This window comes from Arvicanthis niloticus, chromosome 18 (genome assembly GCF_011762505.2).
Source record: "Arvicanthis niloticus isolate mArvNil1 chromosome 18, mArvNil1.pat.X, whole genome shotgun sequence".
Taxonomy (NCBI): Eukaryota; Metazoa; Chordata; class Mammalia; order Rodentia; family Muridae; genus Arvicanthis; species Arvicanthis niloticus.
The window spans coordinates 25250743-25274543 of NC_047675.1; positions in this window are offsets into that span (position 1 = coordinate 25250743).

The following is a 23801-nucleotide window of genomic DNA, read 5'->3' on the forward strand; positions in this document are numbered from 1 at the left end:
GGATGGAAGCCTATTAATAAAAATAAACAAATAACAAAATATAAAACAGAAAATATACCCTGTTGATAAGGTCTTAGAGTCTATTTCTCATGAACTCCTTTCTGTAGCATATTTCAATGCATGCACAAACTTCAAAACTTTCATGTCATGTAACAGTGTGAGGACCTTTATCTTAATGTGGCATTAACTAGCACTAAATATTTGTTGAATTGTGTGTTGACTATGATTTACAGAGGATCTCATAAGATAGTGAAGAAACAGCCATGAACATGTGTCAGTCATATTAAACAAGGGAAATTTTGTGGTAGAGGAATGAAAGAGGGCTTTGGTTGTCCAGAAAATGGAAGGCTCAGTTCTTTCCTTAATACCACTTAAGCACTTGTGAGGGAGGTGAGGATTAGCCACATGGGAGCTCAATCAGCCTCAGCATCTTTTGTGTGTGTGTGAAGATTATGCTGTGGTGACATTATTCCTTTGTATCTTCATTCAAAGCCTCAGGGCTCATTTATGTGCTTGATTGAAAGGCAGGGAGAGCTTGTGTGGGCACACCATGGACGAAAGCTGGGTCTGCCTGAAAACAAAACAAACAAACCCAATGAAACTTGAAAAGGAAAGAAAGGAAGAAATGAAGAAAGAGTCTTACAGTGGGCACAAAAGCTTAGCTCTGCAAGAATGTTAAACCCTATTTCCTTTCTTAGCCACTGCATTTCAAATGAGATTGGAGAAGCATGTGTTGAGAGGAATGAAGCAATTTTTAGTGACAGAGTTCAAAGGAGGTGGTTATGCCTCTCTAAAGGAACTCCCAATCTCCTTCACAGATATTTTTCTCTTAGAAATAGAGTGCAGTTGAGTCCGTCACTGAAACCTTGGAGTAAGTGGCCTGTGCAGTTGAAACATTTTCTTTAGGGAAAACCTCCAAATAATAACGACAAGCTGTATTCATGGGGTATTCCTCAAATGTTTATTGAATGATAAAGTATACTAGGAGCCAGAGGAACAAAACATGATATTTCAAAGATATTTACATGCAATTTGTATTGCAAAATACTATGTATTATTAAATATACTATCTTAAGTATAAATGTGGTAATAAGTTTAATTTTAAATCCAAGTGTCTGTATATATGTTTAACTTACAGATCAGATAACAGATTTGTTATGTTGCCTCAAAAGCTATTCTTTTCCACAGAAAATATATACAGAAGACTATCTAAATTAGGGATGCAGAATGTGAGATTTGGCTCAATTTTTATACTCTTTGCCTAGGATTCATGAACTATGGGTTTAAAACCAAGCCTTGCATAAATTAGGTATGGGGCACATGTCTTTAATTCTACCACTCTGAGCATTAGCAGGTACAGGCAGAAGTTTAAGATTCTCCAAAATGTAATGAATTATAGGGTAGACTGGCCTAAAAATTCTTACAGCTGTACCCCTCTCCCCACAAAAACTGTATTAGATGCAATTTGTGTTGAAGCTCCTGTGAAGGGTGACATTGAGACTGTAGCTAATCCCTCCTCATCTACTTTGGGTTGGACAAGACTTAAATAGCTATGAAAATAATTTATTTCCACCTGCCTTTTGACTAGAGCTTGAAAAATTATAGAGACTAAAAGGTGGTAACCTTTTAGTGAAATTTAGAATACATTACTAAAATAGCATAATTATGTTCAATATGTTGATTGTGACAATATTTTGAATTCAGTCACACAGCACATACTGATATTTTCCATACAGTGTTGTAAGCAATGGGAAGAGAGGTATCTTAATCATGAGTTTCATCTTTGCATTTTATGATGGTTTGATGCCTTACAGAACAAGGCAGAGGTCTTCCTTCTAAAGAGTTAGCTAATTTTCAGGAATAATTATAAAATCCTTGTCTGTGAATGAGGGTGTGCATTTGCAAACCAAGTAATTATGTTGCTACCTAGATGACCTTTCTTTTGGTAGGCTTCTCTAGTCCTGTACCACTGTTGATATGCATTCATACACCAGGACCATAATTAAGATATCAAAGAGCACTCTTATTTTCAGGAGACTGAATAAATTATATAAATCACCCATTTCCAAATTTGCTCCTATACTGACCACACTTGTCTTGTTCCTTCCCTGACATTACCTTGTGTAGATCCATGTAGTCAGGCTAGTTTCTTCTTCTTGGGAACTGTGGGTTACAACCTATATTCCCTATGGCTATATTATTGAATCACTGGCTTTTTCATATTTCAATACAAATAAAAAGCAGGGCATGTTCTGGTAATAAACCCTGGATATGTTGTCTATAAGGTGTACATTATGTTTCGATGAGCAGAGGCTGTTAAAAATGCTAAGAAAAATGAACCTGATGATTAAGAGAGGCATTCTTGTCAGAATAACCTAAGACAGGCTCAGACTTGTTAATGAAATTTAAAAAAGTGGGGGGAAGAGAGGTGGAAAGCCTTGGGGACTGCTTGGCAAGAATCTGACATGGGCCAAGGACAAGGAAATGGGCTGCTTCGCAGTAATATGACATTGGCCAAGGACAAGGAAGTAGGCTTTAGGCAGGAATCTGACATTAGGCTAGAACAAAGAAATAATTTCAGGTAGGAATCTAAATCTTAGGCTAGAACAAAAAAGCAATCTCAGGCAGGAATCTTAATATTAGGCTAGAACAAAGAAGTAGGCTTCAGACATGAAAATGACATTGGGCTAAGTCAGGGAAGTAGGCTCAAATACTTTGATCATCCTGATAAGCCCTTAGAAACAGTGATCATGGGAGTGTTCACATAATTGAGTTTAATGCCTTGCTTTTTCTTTGACTATTTGTGTTTATTGTCTTGCTTGTTCCTTGACTATTTGCATCTATTGTATTGCTAGACCCTCAACCTAGAACTGACCTTAATACAGGCATGTAATCAAAATGGTATAAAAGCATAAAGGAGGAGGGGGTATGGAATAGGGGGTTCTAAAGAGAAGAGATGGGGAATGGGGATGACATCTGTATTGTAAATAAATAAAATATCCAATAATTTTTTTAAAAGAGAAAGTGGAGAAGTGCTAATTGAACATGAGAGGAGTTGTCATGATAGCATGTTGAATGGACGGAAATGTAGAGACACTCTTCTGCAATCAAGTTGTGTGGATTTTCATTTGACCTGATATGTTTTCATCTATGAGTTTCTTTGTTATTTTTGTTCTTAGGCTCTCTGTAATATAAACTGCATTTGTAAAGACAGTCTCTGATACCCATTTCTTATCTCAGATTTCCAGAAGAAAAAGCAAGCACTCTGATTACTAAGATGAGGTGCTAACTATGATCATATATAGTGTGAGTAAAGTGTTTAAATCATTTATTTGCTTAGAAAATTAAAAACTGTAGCTCACCATCAAACTGAAAACTTATCTGAGCGGTGACATGGTCGCTTTGATATGCTATTCTGCCTGATTACTACTTCTGTTCTCTTCCAAAAAAAAAAATATGAAGTAAGATATCAGGGAAATAGGAGTGACTTCTTTTTCCTCTTTTGATTTTAACAAAACCATCTGATGAATTTTATCCCAATTATCTTACAAAAGAAAATTAGAAGCTGGCATCATTTCCTGTGGCAGCAACCCCTTTACCTAATAAAATATCTTTTCACATAAGGATGAATAAGAGTATATTTTACCAGCCTTAGTTTTTGCTTTTAGAGAGTCATAGACTTGAGTTCAACAGAGGACTCAGAGCTGGTCACAGCTGCACATGCCGGAGTGATTTTACCTCATAATGAGAACAGCTCAATGTAACAGGAAAAGCAGAGCATGACTATTCACTAGAAAATGCTCAGATTGTTATTGAAAATAAAAATAAAAGACTTTTACCTAGAAAATGTGGAAGATATGCAAAAAGATGTCCTGAATCACAAAGCTTTTTAAGAACATCAGATTTATTTTTTGATTATGAGTAGTGTAATGACAAGCTCCATCATGACATATTTGGCTAAAAAATTGGCAACAACTTGTTGACCAGATATTACAAAATATCAAAATAATGTATTAGCCCATTTTTACCCATTTTCAGAGAATTTCCTCCTATTATTGTCAGTTTAAAAAAAATCTGATGGATGTTAAAACATTACCTATAAGCTATCAGATGCTCCAACCTTAATTATTAACCCAGGTGAAAAGAAAAATATTTACACAAAAACCTATACATAAGTTTCTAGAACGAGTTCAGTCACAAAACTCACAGTGAATGGAAAAAAAAATCTCTGTGTCCATCAACAGGCAAAAGAGAAAAATATCTACTTGTTCTCAAGGTATCAGAATACGACTCAGCAGTCTCAAGGAATATAATGGAAATTGCAACTACTGGATATAAGAAGTGGTTTTGAGATGTTTAGGCTGAGCAAAAGAAGCAAACAAAGGTTTCATAGGAAAGACTTACTGATTTGGGATGCATAAGTACAGGTAAATAATTTTCTGTGGTACCAACCAACAAAGGAAGAGAATATTGAAAAAGTGTGCACCAATAAATCATATAAGAGATAGAAATATTCAGGACTTTAAATTTTGTGGAGATGTTACATTGAGCCACTAATCGTTATCAAGTGGAAGGAATTATATTTAATTATAGTCTTCTGAATTTAAATATATGCAAACTATTTTATGGAGGCAGTGATAAATTAGAAAAAAAAGGATGTAGTTCCTTGCTGCTGTTCAAGATTTACAGGGTAGAGGACTTGAGCAGAATCTCCTGTAAGCAGCATAGACTACAGTGGGATTCTTGTTTTGTTTGTTTTATTTTGTTTTTTCTACCCCTAAATCATTATGTCCTTCCACCCAATCCTTTGCAGGAAAAGAAAAAACCAATTTCTTAAGAATTTTTTTCTCTGAATCTGCAGAATTATAACCATTTTGCATAGTATTTATTACGCTATTAACTTTCATATTCGGATGTCTTCCAGGTTCCTTAAGGTGCTATAACTTTTAGGTTGAAGACATAAAAATAAGACATTTATTTTGAAAACTCATCTGACAGGAAGTCTTCAAATTTTATGTGTGAATTTTTAGAAGAAGCTGCTGGAGAGACTCATATGATATAAATAAGATATGTCTTGCTTCATATTGGGCTGCTAGAATTATGTCAAGCATAAATTGAATTTCTAGGACATCTCAATAAGTACTTGCAAGTTGAATGTGTGGTTTTCTTTTTCAGTTGCCTCAGCAGTGACTGTGTATTCTCATGATCCCTTTCCTAAGGCATATGGTTAGTCACACAGAGATCCCGACGTGCTTCCTAATCTTTCCATGTTATAAATCTACAAAGACTGAAACCACACAAACTTTAGCAAGGGTTTCAGATGTTAAGAAATTAAGTAGCAAGCATATGAATGAATAAATAGGGACAAGACACTCTGGATGTTTTTATCAGTTCGTGGGAAATTTTTAACTAATTAAAAATTTTAACTAATATAAGTTAATCATATATATGACAGGTGGTTTTGAGATAACTCTTTTAGTCTTTCCATCCAATTTGCATTTCTATTACATAGTGAGGATTGCTACCATAGAAATTTACAGCTATGCAGTGGATCAATGCACAGGCAACATTGATTTTCTAGTTAAGGCTTTCTTGTGATTCTGAATGGTAGTAATAGATGAGAACCAGGACAGGTAAAGAAAAATAAAAGAGGATGATGGAGAAAAGTGAGTGGAATTTAGTTGAAAGAAATATTAACTATCATAGCAAAGACTCACCTTGGCATGACCTGCTCATCTTAGTAGCAAATTCTATCTCAGTATTATACTCCACTCAAATAAAAAATATAGTGATTGCAAGAAACAAAACTGCCAACAACAACAACAAAAAAGAACAAAAGAAAAGAAAGAAGACCTAAGTAAGTAAACGTTCCTGCTGAATATAATAATTATCATATCAATGTAAGTTTAGGAGAGGCAATTTAGATGGGAAATTAGGAATATAAAGTTTTTATGAAACTGTGACTTCTTCTACGTGACATCATATTTAAGATAAGTAAATTTCCATTTATATTACAGGTCATGTTCTCTTTAGATCTATGTCATTGGGGATTCAGCACAAAATATTTAAATAAGTGAATCTTTCTTTCTCACACAGTCAATGTTAATAATAGGGGTACTCGCTGTACCCTGTTGGCTTTATTAGGTCATAGGAGACACATTGTGTTTTTAATATCTTTTTTATTCTCTGGCAACAAATTTAATTTTTTATTTAACATACTAATTTAAACTTTATATTACTGTCATCAATGATGGAAATCTTTAGTGTTTATGTCATATTTGTACTTTAAACATTCTTAAACCTTAATGCCATATCAAAGTTATACTTGAAAATATACCCTGAATTATCAAAGAGTAAAGAAAAAGAAAGAAGCAACCACCCCCTAAAAACAAACAAACAAAAACAACACTGCTAAATGGTTGATCTCTGTGTAAACATAAAAATATTCTAAACGGTCAGCCAGCCACTATGCAGGATGCTCCCTAGATTTTTAGGGCAAAATATGCTGCTGTCCTGGATGTATTTCTGTTAGTCAAACTCAATCATAATTTGCAATAATATTGTGATTCTGTACAAAACGTTAAAGTCAATTTTCACATGTATAGTATTAAGGCCATATTGTATCTATCCCATTTATCAGTGCCCATTTATGTACAATATGTTCAAGTAGGAAGAATTGTTCAAAGACATTTCGTAATATGTTCCTGTTCTTCTGAATCAAATCAAACTCCCTTAAACCAACAACTTATTAAAATTAGCAATATTTTTAATAATTGTCCTTATGTAGTTTCTTTCTACCTTTGCTTTGTTGCAATTGGAAAACAATCCACCACATCCTGCCTCTGCTCCAGTCCTCTCCCTTGAGACCCTTGTCCTTTGCGGTTATTATACTCTTTATATTCCAAAGTGGTCAGTTGGTCCCCAAAAAACCAGTATGTAATATAGAAGAAGTTTGCAGCCAACCTGGGCTGTATCTCAAGTTTCCAGACAGTCTGAAGTACCTAATGAGACCCTGACTCCAGGTAGCCATATGACAGACCAATCCTCCACTGAACTGACTTCAATGATCCTGCAGCTTTGCGGACACAAAATTGTGTTTTCCGTGAACAGATTTCTCTTTCCATTGCAGGAAAAAAACTGAGCTTCCATTGTCTTTCGAGTGTACTTTAAAGTTTTACTTGGACATGCCATTGAGTTCACAGAGAGAAATAAGGACTAGGCATAGTCAATATTTTTTTTTCTAATAAGTCATAAAAATTGTTTAAAATTGTGAATGAAAAAAGGAAAATATGGATTATCCTATGTCTAAAAGGAAAAAAAAATCACAATTTCACATTTACTTCTGCATCATTACAAGGAATGTAAGGAGACGAGTGTTCGCGAAAGACAATACATTGGCTGAGGCTGAGTAATGTCTTCCCCTCCCAAATGCCAAAGCCATGCTTTTGTCCTCTTGACACAGGCTGTGTACAGGGACTGTTTATCATCCAACTTTCCTTGTTGTGTTTCTGACCATTTTTCTGACTCCTTTCACATTTTAAAATTACCTGTCTACTTCCTGGGTCCTGGTGGTGACAGCTAAGATTTATAAACATAAACTAATATCTCACTGTCCTTTTCTTCACGCAATTAACACAGTCATATACACTTTATTATCAGTCTCTCTCACCCGGGTATTTTTTCTAAAATTTCCAAATCAGCCTCACTTTACTCATGATTTCTCTCCTAGAATGATAAAGGAGAATTGTGAGTTCCTTAGTAACTATCTGAATGTATGAAAGAAAACCTTTCACTTACTTTTTGGCATTTATGATATACATTGTGATATCATTTTTTCTTGTATGATAAAGAAATGTCAGGAAATGTATAATCATCTATTCAATGTCAACAGAACAGTCAGGGAGTATCTGTACCTCATGTGCTCTGATGGTGCTTACTGTTTTTATTCCTAGTATGATAATGGAGCTTCCTCCTTACACAGTGATTGTCCAAAGTCAAGAACATACACAGAGACAACAATAAATTATCACCAAATAAATATTTCCCTGCTTAAACAACCAATGATAGAGATATAAGCAGATGAGTTGACATTTAAACAAAAAAATTAACTTAAGTGTCAAAGCTATACATATCAAGTCACAGCTACACAGAAAAAGGTTTGTAAATGTGTTATAAATGTTATATATGTATGCAAACATATATTAAATTAGTAAGATAGTACAATGTATTGTTTTCTTCAAAGCCTTAAGGGTTGAGTATCAAGAAAGAGTTGGATGACATGATCTAGTTTTCCAGGAAAAAGTTACAGAAAACAAATAATACAATTATTTGCACATAGGTATACTACTGATAAATATATATGCTCAAAATGCAAATGTATACAAATATTCAAATAGCTAAATGTATGTGAATATTTTGAATGATCACATACTCTTTCAGAACATAGAACTGGCACATCATTTTCTCTATCTATGGTTGGATACTGAGTTGCTATGACTACGCTGACTAATTATGGACCTTTTGATTACAGATTTCAACTCCTCAGGACTTGGGGGCTTTGGCTGTCCTCCACCTGTGCATTTAATCTTGATGAATAAAATTATATGATGTGATGAAATATTTGCAAGTCTTATTTATTCTTCTTTCCAAGTAAGTTAGGCTTTGATTTAAAAAATCTTTCTCCATTCATTCAACTTATCTGCAGCTATATAAAAACTAAATTATCCATTTGAATACATTCTTCATATACTAAAAATTATCTTGTTTTTCTAATTATATAGAAAAGAATACTATTATTTTACTCCTTAATTTTAATGAACATTTCATAAATTTCATTGAATTATTAGAAGAAAACCCAACATGTTATTTTTTCAATAAACTTAGGATTTTATCAGTATAACTAAAAATAACAGATAAGATATCCATAGCCAGAAAAAAGTGCTTCCAAATGATAATATTGCCACTATCTTTTCATATAAATTTCAAGCCTATGAGAATTGTGATGAGTTTTAGAGTTTTGTAATATTCATTTTCTCAATTTTACCATTTGCAATTATGAATCTTCTGTTACAGTCTTGGACAGATAATATATAAAACTCCCATTTTACAAAAGTCAGGTTGATAACCAAATTTTAAAGGTAGAAGAACTTTGTGATCAATATAATCTTCAAAGAAAAAAGTTAAACTAACATTTTACCCACTGAGGATTTTATGACTTCATCATATTCAGTGCCACCTTTTCCCTGCATACTGGATCACAATCAAGAGTAGAAACTAGAAACTATCTCCTTAGTGTCAGCCATTTGTAAATTCATTCCCCCAAAAGTTTCTCTTGGGTTATAAAGGCAATTAATTATTTATCCATAATAATTATTACTTATAAGTGCATATTTATATTATTATTTTCTCAAAGTTAATAATCATTGTTCATTTAATAATCAAACATCGTTATTGATGTGAAAACTCTATTTCTGATGTCTTAAATAAACACCCACAATGTGGGTGAATATTGCCTGAATCCCACTCTAAATATACTGATAGAATTACAGTAGCACACGCGTCCTGTCTTTGTAGCATTCACAATTCGCTACTTCAGCAACATTTTATATTTAGAAAAACCTTGTATTTATTTTATCAGTAATTTAAATGAATGGATGATGGACAAATGCAATATTTTAGGTACTACTTCTCATGCAATCAGGCTCTAATTTCTTTATCATAGTATATATAAGAAGGGTATGGAATGTTTTACTAAAGTTTGAATTCAGAAACTTTTTCACACTACTCTTAAATGAAAGGTCACCATATCAAGAAAAGTGAGAAAGTCACTCATATAAGTTTGACTTTCTGTTAACAGGAAACAATTTGTAAATTGTTTTTCGTTTTTTTTTTTTTCATGTTCTATATATTTATTTTACTTTTGGAAGTTTATGTGCATATTATGTAACTAAGCTTCACGGCTTGTGCCTTGTATGTTGGACTTCTATTTTTCCTTAAATCATTTCAATACCATGCCATAATAATTTTCTTCTAAAATTTCAACTTTCTTTACATTTTTTATTGCCATGCGTTGTGTCTTTATAAATGTGATGTAAGAAATGAATGCTCTAGATTTATTGGTTTGTTACAATACCCACCGGCTTCTACAAAGTTCATCTTGCATTTTTGTTTTGTTTTATAAACATTAACAATTTATTAAACCAATACTTAAAATGAACATGAAGTTGAAAACATCAGGAAGAGTAAAAAGGCTATTTTTCATGGGAGGGGAAGGCTAGCTGTGGGGCTGGGACTGCTGCTGGATCAAAATCATGGGCTGATCATGAGGGGCAGGAGCAGCAGCTCAGATATAGGACAGACTCAAATTGATGGCCAGAGGTGTCAGGGCCATTCTTTAAATAGGTAGGTCCACTATAGGTAACAGGAGATAACTGAAAGATACACTTTATCTACAGACACCATGAGACACAGGTTCCACAGCTGCTGTCAGCTGTGCTGGCCAGACTGCTACTGCCACATCTGGCTGTAGCTACACACGTGTCACAGAAATTTTCGGTGGCTTTTGTACTCTCTAGCTCTGGTGCACAAGCTTGTTCTGGCTCCAGAGTGGCTGGCTTGCCTATAGAGTTACATTTAAATTCTGGTTCTGACTCTTTCTCATCTTTGGCCTCTAACTCCTTGGCCTGTTCTTCATGCAACTGGGTCAGGAGCTCATTGACGCGGGCAATAAGATCAGAGTGTGGCATGTGAACACTCAAGTAGGCCCTCAAGTATTCCAGAGGAAACAGGTCTGAGGACTCATAAAAGTCCTCGGGGTTCTTGTCCATCCATGTTTCCAGGAAGCTACAGAGGGTGTTCTTTACTTGTTCATCCTCTTCAGAATCAGGGCAAAAGTATGCATACCTAGAGAAGACCAGACAGAATGTTACATGTAAACTCCCAGGCAACATGTCTAATACTGGCAATTCTGGTTGCTCTCAGAATTATTAGTTTACCTGTACACAGTAGGTGCTTTCAATATATCTGTGCCGAAGTTGAGCACAACCATCTCTATCTAGACTTCTCAGTGGTCACAGGGTCCCTTGGATTATCTTTTATGAATCTCCACTTTGGATACATCTCTGTTAGGTACTCCAAATAATTCTAGAACCTCCTTTACACATGAGAGAAGTTCATTCACCAAACCCTCACAAATATTGAATGAGGGATAGAGTGCTTTTTCAAGATACAGTGCCCATCCTTTAGGGTCTCAGCTTTTGACAGCCCAGTCCCTTAGACCAAGCCTGAGGGGAGCATTTTCTTACTTCATGCGGCTGGGTCCTGATAATTCTCTACAATAAACAAGGTCAGAGAGAAGGGGGGGTGGGAAGGAGACGGAGTGAGAGAGAGAGAAACACACACATAGAGACAGAGACAGAGACAGAGAGACAGAACCAAAAAGAGGATCTGAGAACTATGGGCTTTAGAGATGGACACTCAGGATGGACACTCACCTCATGAACAGCAGGTCTAGCACCGTTACAGGGGTGAGAAATCTTCTGTATGTGGACAGAAAGTTAGGAACAAAGAAAGGGTCCCCTTCCTGTATAGATGGCACCAGGTAGTTCACCTGCTTTACTACCGTCTGTGCACTGATGCGTGACTCTCTACTGTGGTGGACTGGCTCTCTCAGGTCCTGTGGTGGAGAAGCCTTCTCACTCTGAGGAAAGATACACGTCAAGGTTGCAAATGAGCACAGGTCTGCAACAATCTATTGTTTATTCTCATTCCATTTTTCCCTGAAATATTACTCTGGGAAACACAGAGAAAAAAATTAAAAAAAAAACCCACAAACAACAACAACAAGAAAAACAAGTGGTTACCTGTTCTGTGTGGTCCTGGCCTTGGCTGCCCTTGCTCAATTTTTTTCCCTTTCGGGAAAATGGCCACAGGTGTTGAAGGCAAGAGTGAAACCTGTGCCTCCAGACACCACCATGGCCTTTCCTGTTGTCTTTCTTGAGGCCTGAGCCTCCAGTAGTCTTAACACAAGAGAACATCCTGCCTTCTCTAGTGTCTCTGACAAGTGAGTCTGTTGAGCTGCCTCTAAGCAGTGAGTTCTATGGTTACCAATGGTTACCAAGGTTTTGCATTGTTAGGTCACTGTACAGGGGGTGATCTCATTACTGTCCCTTCTTCAACAGGGCTTTCTTAAAAGGCCCCTAGTTTCCCCTCACACTTCCCAGGTGCAGAAATCAACACAGGTATACATGTGCTTCCCATTCCACTGCTCCCAGAGGTATCTGTATATAGACAACACCTCAGCTTTGCAATCTGAGTCCCCACTGTTGAACTGCATCTGTAACCCTAATTATAAACTCAGCCCTAATTAGCCCAGTCTGACATAACAACCCTAGCCATGTTTTCTTGCTTTTATATGACCTTATATGTGTTCTGTGTGGAATCAGAGCTCATGCATACCTGTGACAGCCACCAACCCCACAATATAAGTGTTCCTGCCAAAAAAAAAAAAAAAAAAAAAAAAATGTCTTTCCCAGAATCAGTTTTCACCCCCTGTGATAATTTAAGGTCTCAATCCCAGAGGCCTGCAGCTCTCTGTAAGCAGCTGGCTCAGTCATACCCACCAACTTACAAGATGGAAGCTGACCCCCTGGCATTCTTTCAAAACAGATTTACCCTTCATTGCCTTTGCTTCAAATTTCTGCTTGAGTCCTTGTCCTAACCCTTCAATGATGAACTGTGACCTGTCATCTGCAAGGAACCTTTTCCTTTCCATAGTAGCATTTAGTTATGGTGTTTGTCACATCAACATAATGAAAAGAGAATACCACACTTTCTCTGTTCACATCCTGTGTTATGTGGCAGCCTTCCTCTTCTCTAGTTCCTCATCTCCCTCACTCCGTGGTATCCCATTTCTTCTCTGTACTCAGTGATTTTCTTTTCTGCTGTTCCCTGTGGTCTCTGCTCCAATGGCATTCACTGTTCATCTGGCAAGCCCTCTCCTTCACACATTGATCTGGGTCAATATTTAGCAAACCAGTGATCTGAGTCGTCTGTCCATGCCATATGCATATTTTGGGACTTCACCTGGTAATCCAGAGTGGTAAGTAAGTAGCCATATCTCTTATTGAACCAGAGAAGTAATTTGTAAATAGGATAAAGGAAATAGTTTCAACCCACTTGGTTTATTTGTGTTTGTGTGTATGTGTGTGTGTGTGTGTGTGCATGTGTGTGTGCGTAGTTGCATATATGTTCAATTATATGGTATGAAGAGTATTTTTCACTTTTCAAAATATTTTATTATACATATATGCAAACGCAAGCATGATCGAGATTATGAGTTCCTATGATTTGGGGAAAATTGTGAAGCTTCTTTGCATTAAATGAAACAAAATTTACGTAGTATAACTCTTAACTTTTTTTTTTTTACCTCAGCGAATTATTTATTTTAGTTTTTCTTGATTAAGAAGAAGTTTTGATATTTTAGACCCACTGAACATAATAGAATGTACAAGTCAAATATTGTTTTTCTGTAAGATGTTTGTTCAGAAAGTCATGGCTGGTTACATCCAAGGCTGTATAAGCATTGCAACACATCTTTGAATTTCGCTCCTCTCTTGAAATCCTGTTCTGAATATGAATAAGGATTAGAACAAACAAAGAGACAGAGACTGTCTTAAAATTCATGCATCTGACGCTCATATCTGTGTACCCCTTTTAAATATCCATCTGTTTACTTTTTGACTTCTCAAGGAAACATTAAATCAGATCATTAATGCATTTAAATACAGGGCAATCTGGCTTTATTCATCTAGAGTGCCATTAGTAAAATAATTCAATCATCTTAAAAGTGACAACTAGCTAGCTTCGCTTTGTCTGATGTGGCTAGAGCAGTCTATTATTCTCTTATGATTTCACTGGATTTTGTCTCTGCCATTGGCAAAGCAAGGTGATTATATTGATAGTTTTTAATATAAAATTAACGAAACCTCTTAGAGGAGGAAATGAAGTAAATGTTAGTGTCATGTGGGAGTCTGAGTCACAGATCCTACAAATATTATGTGGCCACAGAGAAATCAGTGTGTTGTACCATTCTTACTTGGGAAACAACAGGGAGAGACCAGGAAGTGATACATTTGATGTACTAGTCTGCAGGCACTTTTTCAAATGTTTCCAAAGATAAAACCATGGTTTAAAATGGATCTTTACAGCTGCTGAAACTTTCTAGTAACTCAAAGTAACAAAATGCTGGATATAAAGTTGACTGGATTTGGAAGCAGGTGTAGATTTTTATGGTAAATTATTTTTGCATGGACAGAGTATGAGGATGTAGCAAACACAGAAAGAGTAGGGTAGCCCTCAGATTCGAATCCTGCCCTGTATCCCCTCTCTTCTGATCATTCATTCTCTGGGTCATTCTCTTGAGGACAGGTTTTGTTCTCCAATTCTGATATTATCCTTTCTATTTCACACTTCAGCCAGTGAGACATGGATGAGCAAGATGAAACTGGCACAGGAATTCTAGAGTTCGGCATGCTGAGGATTTGGGAGTTAAAGAATTCTTCATCTCTAGCAGAATTACATTTAACAGCATCTATCTGTGTCCGTGTACAACACAGCCACATATGCACCAAACCTACCTGTCTATGCTAAAGATTCACACACTGGTGAACTTTACATATACTGTGCTTGCTGACGCATAAGCCGTGACATGATTCCAGTAAAACATTTTTTACTGAAGAAAAACTAATTTAAGTGCTTTTAATACTTATCTAGTATTGGCAATAAAATTTGGGATTGCCCCCTCTTTGCTAAATCCTCTACATTGCTAAATACCATGAAAAAACAGCACATTATATATCATTTTCAGGAAGTTAGATATGGTTTTGCAATTAAAAAATTAAAAGCGGTCTTTAGGTATTTAAATATACATGTATTTAGTTAAGGTATCTTGAATTATTTTTCATGCTAAGCCAAAGTAGGTACTAAACAAATAGAAATTTTTTTTTCAGGGATGGGTGTTAATTGTACATATATTAATTAATATAATAAATGCAAAAATGAGAATCAATAGATGATTCAGTCTTATGTTAACTCATTCTTTTGTTGTCTTGATTAAATGGTATTACTTCTTTAATCTGGACTTAATGTCAATTTCACACACCATAAGAATGAAGGGAGAGAAAAAACAAGGCCAAATATAGTTGACATATGGGAAGGTTCATGACATTAAACAGATACTAAAAATTTATTCTTTCTCTCTATGATTAAAGTAGTTACCTGAAAGATCAAGTTTTGAAAGCATCCTATAAAAATAATAAAGTGTTTCTTTTATCAGTTTTATTAGATTTCACGCTAACATTTAGTTGTTCTATACTATTAAAAAATGAAGATTCTCTCACTCCCCATACCACAGTGTGTCATCCAGAATGTTTTTCTAGAAACAGTTTTAGTCCTCTGAGGAATAAATCACTTTTAGAAATAAAGACTAGCCATGGGGTGCTCTGGTTGTAGAACTGATACATAGTCAAGCTTGGTCTTACCTTTACAAAGTAAAAAGCAATGAAAGTTTGGTCACAGGAAGTTTCAGAAATACCTGGGACAGAGTAAGAGTCACAGAAGAAAAAGAGCTTCTTCAGTAGTCATGGGAGTATTTATGGCCTCCTTACCTCTAATCCAGTCCCTTACTTTAGAAGCAAGTGTCATTTCAATTATCACACTGCAGGTATTTTCTATTAGTTTTAAAAACACTATTCTTTCCTAATGAACTATACTGCACTGCATCCACAGATACGCAGATTCAGTGTTATGATACTCCTCCTCCATCCAGACATTTGATAAATCTCGGTTCATAAAAATCACATACTCCCAATTCAGAGCTCACTGTTTTAATTGCCAAGCAATCTCACTGTCTGGATAGAGTAAAATTCTGCGGTTTGGTCTAAGACCAATTGGAGTCTTTCGTACCTTGAATCCAGAGTCCAAAGTACACTTCCGCTCCCGCCATTTGCACACGTTTGTACAATCCCATTATCATTAACAATATCGTTATACTTTGTTTCTGTAATCATCATTCTGTCTTCTAAATGAGCAAGCTCTGCAATTCCAGAGAAGCTTCTACCACACTTAATAAAGAAGACACCCTTGATTTCTCTATGGTGAATGTCCTCTTCCTTAAGGAGGAAAGTGATTGCTTGGTTTATGGTTATTACCACCAAATTTGTGAAAAAAAAAATATATATATATAACAAATTGACTTATTCACCTATTTTTTAACTAGGAAGTACAACAGTTTTATACAATCATAGCATTGTGCCATAAATGGTATATCTATGTTATTTCACTGTATGAATATACTCTAACCATTAGTTTTCCTAACTTTTTTTTTTCCTCCTAGATCCTGCCAATTATTCTGTTCTAAAAGAAAGGGAAACTTTCCATCCTATAGAGAATTTGGTGAAGTTCATGAAGTAAATAACTCAAAGGCTTTAGGAAATTCCTGAAACAGAACAGATGATGTAGGATACTGTCTAGACATAGCAAGAGCTGCTCATAGACATTCTCAAACAAGCCGAGCTTCTCTGAAGAGGGTAAGATCAACTGAGCTCCCTGGAAGAGAAACTCTCCAAACTTTAAAATGTGTAGTTAACATCAGGTTTCCAGCCTTTATGAGCTATTACCTATGTTTGGTTGTGCTTTTAGTGAGGTAGATGTCTTTGAATCATTTGTAATCTTCTAGCTTCCCACACCCTAAAGCCTGTAATAACCTTAATAAATCTCACTAGTTCATCAATTGGACTTTGGTGATATACTTACTTTGGTCTTGTGTTGATTCCATATCTGGGATGAGTTGAGGTTTCCTCATTTCTTCTAAGGCCTAGTGTCACACATCATTAGACAAGGCCCTGCACTCAGTCCTTAGCACTACAAACATTTTAAAATTAAAATAACAAAAGTTAAAGTTGAGTCCGAGTATTTTATTATTAATGATATTATAAATAGAATTGTTCTTACAATTTTCTCTCAAAATTTTTTGATGTCAGCATATAGAAATGCATCTGATTTGCATGTTTGATTAAGGATCCTATTACATTGATGAATTTATTAATGAACTTTGCCTGTCTGCCGTGCAGTGTTCCACCTAGAAAACTTTATGATAAATGAACATGTGCTATCTTCCTACTAATAATTTGTAAAGTGTTTTTTATCATTAAAGGGAATAAGTTTTGTTTAATTGTATCAAATACTTTTCTGAAACATAATTAAGTGTTTATATCTATTTTTAAAAATAGTGAATTACACAGATAAATTTTTATATGTTGACCAATTTTACAGACGCTAAATGATCTTTGCTTTTTAGGAGATAAAGTCTTTACTATGTTGCTAAATCCAGTTGATGATACTTTGTCAAATTTCTTTGTTCTCACTACTCTAAGCATGCAATATTGATCTGTATTTTCTTTGTTAAGTTATTTATAGCTTTGGTAGCAGGTTCTATTGCTACCAATAGACAAGTTTGAGAAATATGCTAAAAGGTTCAATTTTTTGAAGACATTCAAATAGATTTGCCAATAGTCCTTTAAATGTTTACCACATACAACCAGATAATAATACTGCTATTCCTATATCGTATGTTTACTTAATATCATGTAATCATTTCTAGCTGTAAATTCATATTTAAAACAACATTGGTTTTATCTCACATATATTTTTGGCTTATAATTTAATTTTTGTTTATCTTGAAGCTTTTTCCAATTTTTGTCAAGTTTTCTTTGATCCACAGGCTGTTGAAATTCAAGTTCTTTTGTTTACAGCATTTAATGAATTTTCCAACTTTCTGTTATTGATATATAATTTTACTGATGAAATAAATATTTGTTGAATTATACTGAGTATAATTTGTGGTCTAATATATAATATACCTTTAAAGTGTCATAAGTGCACTAGAACTATGACAGAAACTGGATTGTGTGGGAGAGTCACCAATTGCCTCCTAATCTAGATGGCTTGACACTTTGCTTAAGCCCCCTTTTATCTTACTATCTGTCTAGTGCTTCTATACATTATTCAGAACAAGATATTAAAATTTTCAATTATTAGCATAGTGTCTATCTCTGCATTCTGTAAGTTTTGTTTCCAAGGATTTTATTGCTTATTGTTAGGTCTGTAAATGTCTTAAGTTTCATATATTCTGCATATATTGAAACTTCTATTAACAGATAATAACTTTCTTCACTGACTATACTTTATATTTAATTTATTTACATGAATTAAACTATCAAAGTGTTCTATCTTAGGTTCTAACATGATTTTTATAGATGGCACACAGAAAGTTATTGTGTTTTTATCTGTTCTTCCTGTCTCTAATGTTTGCCTGGGTCAGGGGTTAATATATTTATTTGTAAAATGCTTACACTAAGAGGATCTCACTTGTCTTATTTTATATTTTATTTATATTTATTTATACTTTCTATATGACTTACTGGCTTCTTTTTTTCTTAGTTCATTGCTACAGGGTGGGTTTTTTTTTTTTTTTTCCTGCCTAGCCCAGTAACACCAGAGAGAATACATCCTGCAACTGATGGAAACAGATGCAGAGACCCAAAGCTAAACATTAGACAAAGGTAGGGCAATCATGCTGTAGATGTATAGAAGCCACAGAGGTCAAGGACGCCACAAGAAAACCCATAGAAAAGCTCTGAGTACATAGGGTTTCACAGGAACTGAACCAATGACCAGGAAGCCTGCATAGGTCTGACCTATGCCCTCTACACATATATTACATTTGTGTAGCTTGATCTTCTTGGAGGACTCTTAACAGCAAGATTGGAGGATGTCTTTTGGCTGTTTTACAAAACCATTTTCTTCCTAGTAGGTTACCTCATCCAGCCTCAATAGTAGAAGAGATGCCTAGTCTCATTGCAACTTGATATGCCATGTTTGGTGAATATTCATGAGGGGCCTGCCTTTTTCTATAAAGAAATAAGAGGGAGAGTGAGCAGGGATTGGTTGAAAATGAGAAGGGACTGGTAGGAAATGCAGAGAGGGAAACTGTGGTCAGTATATAATGTATGAGAAAAAAAATAACTTAAAAAATTTTAAAAAGTAGCTGCAGTTCTCTATGTTATGTTAGCAAGAGTTGGAACAGGATCTGGATTTCAAACAAGTGTTAGTACATGTGTCAAGGCTCTTTTATTTGTCAAATTAAAATTACTTTTGTTTCATCTACAGTATTTAATGTAAGTTTCATTGATTGTACACTTTCTAATTGTATTAGTGTATTGAAACCTGGCATGTCTGTTACTGGGGTCTATCAACCACCTTTTGTTTTATTGCTCTGAGTATTACAGAACCTTGGTTTTCAAAAAAAAAAAAAAATGCTTGAAAGTACTGAAAGAAGTGAGCTAGGCTTTAAGCAGAAGCAAGAGGGTAGTGGGCTTGATTATTGCTGGCATAACAGCTTTAATCACATTAATTGCTAGCACCACTGCTTCTGGAATTGCTTTGACTCAAGAAGACAGCTACTTTTGTTAATCATTTAGCAAAAACATGTTACTAATATGTTAAGTATTCAAGAGGATTTAGATAGGCGTTTGAAACAATGGATTGGTTCTCTTTATCCTATTCAAATTGGACAGTTATTGGTTGGCCATCGCTTCAGTCTCTACTCTGTCTTTGACCTTGCATTTCTTTTACACCAGACAAATTTCAGGTCGAAAGGTTTGTGGGTGTGTGTTGTTATTACAGCTCCACCAAGGTTCTTGTCTGGCCACAGGAGGTGGCCTTCTAAGGTTTTATGTCTCTGATGTTAGGCATCTCAGCTAAAGTCACCCACATTGAGTCCTGGGAGAATCCCCCATCCCAGGGTTTTGGAACTTCTTAGAAATTTCCTGCACCACCTACCTCCCCAGCTGCACATTTCCATTCATTCTACTGACCCTTTGGCCTTCTCTGCTGTTTTTCCTCACAACAGACACTGGCATCCCCATGCCCATCCCTATTTCCTCCTCCTTCCCTCCCTTCTTCTGCCTCCCATGACTATTTTCTTTCCTGATCTAAGTGATATTCAAGCATTCTTACTTGGGCCTTCTGTCTTGTTTACCTTCTTTGGAGCTCTGGAGTTTATTATGGTTATCTTGAACTTTATGGCTAATATCCACTTATAAGTGTTGGTAATTGTTGCTGGAGAATTGCAGAGAGGGTTCCTCCAGGGGGAAGTTAGGCGCAGCAACTGTGGCTCACTAAAGGCCTCTCCATGGCCCCTCAAGGTGGTGTGGTCCCAATGACAGGAGAAAGTCCAAGGGTTTTTTACAGGCTTTAATGTCATAGTGGATGGTGGATGGATCTGGATGTACCCCTGTAAAACCCAGGGCAGTATTGAGTTAAATAGCAGAGAAAGAGGGGGGAGCAGCTGGGGAAGAATGTTTAATTGACTCCACCCTCTGGCCTTCAGGTACCTCATTAGTATGTAAATCTCTCTAGGGCCTGAGGCCTGTTCCTCAGGCTGTTGGCCATTGACCTCTCTGTAGGAGTGGTTGTTGGAGGGCTGAAGCTAAATGAAAAGAACCAGGACCTGGGAGCAGAGCTGAACTCCTGCCGTCCCAGTAAGGTTCCTGGGTAACAAGCTCATGCTCAACCAAGCACCCAGCTGCTTCTCACAGCCCACGGCCTCACATATAAGTACATACCATGCATGTCCTTCGGGGTCTGGTTTACCTCACTCAGGATATTTCCTAGTTCCATCTATTTATCTGGAAAATTCATGATGTCCTTGATTTTATTAGCTGAATAGTATTACTTTGTATAAATGATTCACATTTTCTGTATCATTCTTTGGGTCAGGCACATCTGGGTTTTTCCAGTTTCTGACTATTACATATAAAGCTGCTGTGAACATAGTGAATCACTATTCCTTCTGATGGTAGAGCATCTTTTGGTTATATGCCCAGGGCCTGTATAGCTGGGTCTTCCAGTAGAAATATTTCCAATTTTCTGAGGAAGTATCAAGATGATTTTGAGAGTGATTGTACAACTTTGCAATCCTACCAGCAGTGGAGAAGTGTTGCCAATTCTTTATATCCTCGACAGCATGTTCTAATACTTGAGAATTTGATCTTAGGCATTCTGATTGGTGTACAATTTTGATTTGCATTTCCCTGATGACTAAGGGTATTGAACATTTCTTTAAGTGCTTCTCAGCCATTTGAGATTTCTCTGTTTAGCTATGTACTCTGTATTTTAATTGGGTTATTGAGGTTTCTTTTTGGAGTATAACTTCTTGAGTTCATTATTTTTTGGATATTAGCCCTCTGTCAGTTGTAGTGTTGATAGTAAAGATCTTTTCCCAATCAGTAGTGTGCCATTTTGTCCTATTGACAGTGTCCTTCACTTTACAGAAGCCTTTCAGTTTCATGAGATCACATTTATTAATTGCTGATCTTAGAGCTTGAGCCAGTGGTGCTCTGTTCAGGAATTTGTCTCCTGTTTCAACATGTTCAAAACTATTTCCCATTTTCTCTTCTCATAGATTTAGTGTAGAAATTCAACTCAGCTTGTATGAGGGATGGGAGGCTTTTGTGAATAGCAGTTGTAGACAGCCAGGAAACATAACCTGTTAGTTGTTTCTGTGTGGTCAGAAGAAGTTACAAAAAAAGCTCTTTTTGTTGAAGAACAATGTCTTTTTGTCTACCCATCTCACCAGATCAGTATGTATGGTCCTCTAGGCATATATATGACTTTCTTCAAGGGTTCTGGGACAATGGTTGTTGGTCTAATACCATTTTTGGAAGTCAGGATGACTAAATTCACTAACATTTTCCCCCTAATCCTTCTTCAGTAGTTTTAAAGAATTTGCTATACTGAAACCTTCACCAACTCCAGAGTTTCAAAATAATTATATGACATGAATTCTATGAATAACAATTTGTCTAGGAGAGGAATAAGAACTCTCACACTTCTCTCCTGTTCTACTCTCCTATAATACTTCATCACTGTTTAAATACCTACTTAGCATGTTCAAAAGATGATTTGTAGGTATCTATTTCTGTTCTAATATAAACAATTAAACCAAAACCACATGAATTCTTTGGAAAGCTCTTATGTTGTCATTTTCAATTTTTCTGCCATCTACTTGCATTAGAAATGGATGGCTGGGGCTGGTTAAGCAGTTAAGAGCACTTCTGCTCTTCCTGAGGTCTTGAGTTCAATTCCTAGCAACCATACCATGTGGTTTAAATGAAGACATGTTTGTGTTTGGCTTATAAAAATAAATAAATAATAAACAAACCAATAATACCTGTTTTTTATATCACTGGTCAATAAAGCTCAAACACAAAATGAAAGAAGCTTAAGACTTTTAAAATAGTAAATGTTAACATGCTATTGCAGAAGATACTATGTTTTGGGGTCATAGCAGTTGAAAACTTCAAACTGGTACTGAGCTCAAAGCTTCTTTTCTACTGGATAACTTTCACAATGTTAGAATGTGCTATATAGTCTGCGAGGGAGAAAACTCATCAACAATCTCATGCTATTGCGAATCAAGAACTACAATAATGACTTACTTTTGACGATATATTCATAGATACATTAATGGTATGAGCATAACATAAGTGTTCTCTCTCTGCTTCTATGAAAAACATTCTGACAAAGAAACTAACATAGGGAAGTAAAGGATGTTTTATATCTTATGTTTCTGGGTCATGATACAATACGGAAGGACAGCAGGGAAGGAAGTCGCTGCTCCATCTTGAAGGAAAGATGACTTATTCTCTCAGGTGTCATTACCTTTTATCATTGAATCCATTCACAGCCAAGAAGTAAGCACATTCCATGGGGTCTGCTTGATGGCTTGTCCACTACTGGATTTTTCTTTTCTAGCATTCTTACACAACACAGGACCATTTTTTTTCCCTGGAGACATTGCCATGTAGTGTGTTTGGAACCTCTTATGACAATTAACAATCTAGACAATACTCCACAAACTTACTCATAGAGCAATCTCATTTAAACATTCCCTTCATTGAAACTCCATTCTTACAAGATTCTAGACTATGTCAAATTAAGAGTTAAAGCTAACTAGGGCAGGGTATATAAAACCATTTTCTGACTTGATATAAGGTTCATTCCATATGATAGAACTTATGCTTGATACAATATAAACATAACCAAGATCCTAGTACTGGGGAGAATATATACCACAAGGGAGATCTTTTTACCCTTAATTGGCAAAAAGCATATAGTATCAAAATTGCCTTACAGAAGCTTTTCTATATGCTATAGATTAGTGATTATTATATTATCTTTATACTCTCAGCACAGAAGCTTTTTGTTTTTTTTCCTATGACCTACAATAAATATAGTAATTAATTGTATAGTAAGTGATACAGTACAATTTGCCAGGGGTCAGAGAACAGAGAACTATGGAATTACTAACCTTAATTGAGACTATTTAATAACAACCTCACCTCATGAGGCTCAATAAACATTGTAAATCGAGGAAGGAGAGATGTAAATGCCAGGAGATGTGGAAGACTGTTGTGAAAGGTGTCTTTTAGAAAAGGCAAGATCATGGCACTCATCAATTCTCACATGCTGTGGTTGACTGCACAAGACCTATGCAGATTAAAGCAGTCAAAAGCCAGACATAGAACAGGGAAGAGCTCATGAAGACCTAGCTGAGAGCTTTGACAGTTGAAAGCTGCTATGGTAGGCAAAGTCACTTTTCCTCAGGGAAGTGTCCTCTGTTAAGTTAGCCATGCTCCAATGAGTATCTTGCCTTAGTTTTAATTGCAAGTTTTCACAGC